The following is a 4,329-nucleotide window of genomic DNA, read 5'->3' on the forward strand; positions in this document are numbered from 1 at the left end:
AGGGGGATTATTGGTCAAGAGCCTAGTAGAACAACGACATTTTTTTTTGCCTTTCTACATTAAAAAACCTTCCAAAAGAAAGGTTTTGCAACTACAGCATAGGTTGGCGAAGGAGAAAAAAAAATAGGAGCCATATATGTTGAATATATACTAATTTTCGAACATGAGCTGCACAAATATTGGAACATTAGTGTTCCATATGTGAAAATGTGCTTATGAAATTAATCAAAAGCTTAATTGTATGCAATGTATACCTAGATAGATAATACAGAACAAGGTTACGTTACCCATATATGTTGAATATATACTATTGTTCCTTTCCTCGCAAAAGAAAACAATGTTAACTTAGTACACAGTGTATTTTGTAACTTTATCGAGAAAGAACTGAGTTGAGTTTTGATGGAATTGAGTTACAATTCAATTCTGATAGAAATTCTAAAGTTTGGAATAAAAAAAGTGGATTGAAATTGGAATCTAATATTTGTTAAAATGTTTGAAATAGTTATTGTGCAGTGTATGTTTGCAAGACACGATGGTGCACTCTGTTTCAAGAGATCTCTGTACTTGGTGTGGTAAGCATTCCTCACAGAACCGGCCAGCAGGCATGCCGCAGCAATCATAAACATTACCCTGAATCAACAACATAGTCATGTCAGTTCAAGTCTTAAATGCACCAAGTTAAATGGTGCACGAAATTGTGATCTCAGGCAACGGCGCCAAAAACTCTGTACGCACGTTTTAATAAATCGTTTTTTATTCACAACTTCGATACAACTAACCAGCAAGTGCACTGGGTCGTCCAAGTAATAAAACCTTACGTGAGTAAGGGTCGATCCCACGGAGATTGTTGGTATGAAGCAAGCTATGGTCATCTTGTAAATCTCAGTCAGGCGGATAATAATTGATTATGGAGTTTTCGAAAATAAATAATAAATAGAAAATAAAGGATAGAAATACTTATGTATATCATTGGTGAGAATTTCAGATAAAGGTATAGAGATGCTTTCGTTCTTCTGAATTTCTGCTTTCCTGCTGTCTTCATCCAATCAGTCCTACTCTTTTTCATGACTGGCTTTATGTAAGAACATCACCATTGTCAATGGCTACTTTTCACCCTCTCTGTGAAAATGGTCCGATGCGCTGTCACTGCATGGCTAATCATCTGGAGGCATCACCGTTGTCAATGGCTGCATCCTATCCTCTTGTGAAAATGGTCCAAATGCTCTGTCACAGCACGGCTAATCATCTGAGGTTCTCGATCATACTGGAATAGGATTCACCCTCCTTTTGCGTTTGTCACTACACCCAGCACTCGCGAGTTTGAAGTTCGTCACAGTCATTCAATTCCAGAATCCTACTCGGAATACCACAGACAAGGTTTAGACTTTCCGGATTCTCATGAATGCCGCCATCAATCTAGCTTATACCACGAAGATTCTGATTAAGAGATCCAAGAGATAATCATCCAATCTAAGGTGGAACGGAAGTGGTTGTCAGGCACGCGTTCGTGGGGGAATGATGATGATTGTCACGTTCATCACATTCATGTTGAAGTGCGAATGAATATCTTAGAAGCAGAATAAGTTGAATTGAATAGAAAAACATTAGTACTTTGCATTAATTCATGAGGAACAGCAGAGCTCCACACCTTAATCTATGGAGTGTAGAAACTCTACCGTTAAAAATACATAAGTGAAAGGTTCAGGCATGGCCGAATGGCCAGCCCCATAATCTAAGAACTAGACGTCCCAAGATGTCTAATACAATAGTAAAAAGTTCTATTTATAATAAACTAGCTACTAGAGTTTACAGATGTAAGTAATTGATGCATAAATCCACTTTCGGGGCCCACTTGGTGTGTGCTTGGGCTGAGCTTTAGCTTTCCACGTGCAGAGGCTTCTTTTGGAGTTGAACGCCAAGTTGTAACGTGTTTTTGGCGTTCAACTCTGGTTCGTGACGTGTTTCTGGCGTTTAACTCTAGATTGCAGCGTAGAACTGGCGTTCAATGCCCTTTTGTGTCATCTAAACTCGGCCAAAGTATGGACTATTATATATTTCTGGAAAGCCCTGGATGTCTACTTTTTAACTTAATTGGAAGCGCGCAATTTTGAGTTCTGTAGCTCCAGAAAATCCACTTTGAGTGCAGGGAGGTCAGAATCCAACAGCATCAGCAGTCCTTCTTCAACCTCTGAATCTGATTTTTGCTCAAGTCCCTCAATTTCAGCCAGAAAATACTTGAAATCACAGAAAAACACACAAACTCATAGTAAAGTCTAGAAATGTAAAGTTAACATAAAAACTAATAAAAACATCCTTAAAAGTAACTAGATTCTACTAAAAACATACTAAAAACAATGCCAAAAAGCGTATAAATTATCCGCTCATCATTAAACTTCGCGAATAATGGTATAAGTCCAAGAGAAATTATTGTGCATAATCATGTTAGATCTGTGTTGTTCAATTATCATTGTCCTGGTTAAAAAGTTGGTCTTGGAACTTTTTATGTGAAATCAATAAGAAAAGAAAGGGAAAACAATTGGAAGCAAGTGTACCAGCTAGTTATGAATAAGTAAATTGCCCAAGATCTGGAACCACTTGGTCTCGTAACTTTTCCGCAGCAGAGGCATCTAGTTACAATTATTATGATCACTTGACTTGCGACTAGGATGAAGAACGAACCCACGCCAAGGCCAGTTGCAATGTCAGAATCATATTGGCAGTACTTTCTACCATTAGCATCAACAACTAGCTTGGCCTGTATTACCAACATATACATACATTAAAGGAATCCATTACAACAATGCAAAACATTTGTTTCATGTTTTGCTTCTGAGGCTTCAACGACATCATCATGTGTGTATAACTAGTTGTGGGTAAGCTGTTATAATCCTATACCATGGTATCTTTGTTTCCTTGAAATTCACTTCTTAAATGCGATGTACATGTTTTTCCCCATCAAATGGTAATGTATGACAATAATTATTGAGTTCTGCATAACGGTATAGAAGCTTAATGGGTTTTACTAACAAGTATACTAAATTTGTATGTTTTCCAATGTGATGAACCATGAAGTATTGAAAATCTTGTTCCTAAAATGTTAAAAATAAAATAAAAGTTTGTACTTTTTTAACCCTATAGTTCCTTCTTGTCTTGCTGAAACACTTATATCCCAGCATATCCCTATGAATCTCTTCATCTCAAGTCTTTTATGAGGATCTCTAGGTCTTGGATGTTTCAACATAATGGATAAATCTTTACAACGAGCACACGAGGATTCTATGAAAGTTTGTATACATGAACTCTGTGTGATTTCGGAATCTTACTATACACAAGTATATACAGTTATTCCTAGAAGCTAATATAACTACATAAAAGCTAAATCTTATTCCCCTTTTCCCCCAAAACATAAAGACCTAGAGACTTCTACTTTGCAGGATTATGATTTGGTCAGTTAAGTTTCAACGAGAAGTCAAGAAAAATTAAGCAAACAGAGAACATACTAAAATCATATTTTGCCAATAAATAAATGAATAATCAACAGAATACATAATTTGTATGACCTTTCGAACCCAAGATTTTTCAATTATGTCATAAGCCCTAGAGCAACGAGGGGAGAGAGATAGAGAGTGTGTGTGTGTCTTACATGTTCCTCTTCTGTTCTGCAGCAACAGCAAGAGCAAAATCAATGAGATTAAAGACAGATGACAGCGAGCAACAGAGACGAAGCCATAGCTGCTCAACACCACCTTCCTTACTCTCTGTATAAATATTTTAACCAACTCATAGATATTTATTCGATGTGAATAAGTTCCTTCAAAGACCCATTTGTTGCGATTATACCAAAGAGAAGAGATTGTAACACCGAAATGTATGGCCCACTCTTTATCCTTTGTCAAGTTACTAATAAGCCAATCCTGAGTAGATAAGTTGAAAAACTCTGGATCACTATTTTGAGAAAGTAGAAGTCTTCATGTCTCCTTAGCTAGAGTACAATCTCTAAGCACATGCATGGTTGATTCTTCAACATCACCACACCTCGGACAATTAGGATTAGTTGACAAATGCCTTCTTCTCCTTTCCATATTAGTTAGAATGGCTTTGTGGGCAACTAACCAAAGGAAGGTTCTAATTCTTTTCGGACTGCACCAGCTCCATGCCAACTTGAACACTCTATCAGAAGGTGCTTGCTCCTCAAGAATAGCATTATAAGCTGTTTTTAGGTTAAACATTCCATCGGCAAAAGGCGCCCAAGCAACACGATCAGAGTTCTTCCAAAGAGAGGGCAGAGATATGGCTAAGATGCTGTCCACCACTTGCTTCGGGAGACAC

General features: G+C 37.4%; 1 pseudogene; it reads right to left on the reverse strand.

The window, feature by feature from the left end:
* Window positions 1-410: 410 nt before the first annotated feature.
* LOC112785751 (uncharacterized) lies at window positions 411-3,730 on the reverse strand (annotated as a pseudogene).
* Between the last annotated feature and the right edge of the window lie 599 nt (window positions 3,731-4,329).

Source organism: Arachis hypogaea, chromosome 20 (genome assembly GCF_003086295.3).
Source record: "Arachis hypogaea cultivar Tifrunner chromosome 20, arahy.Tifrunner.gnm2.J5K5, whole genome shotgun sequence".
Lineage (NCBI taxonomy): Eukaryota > Viridiplantae > Streptophyta > Magnoliopsida > Fabales > Fabaceae > Arachis > Arachis hypogaea.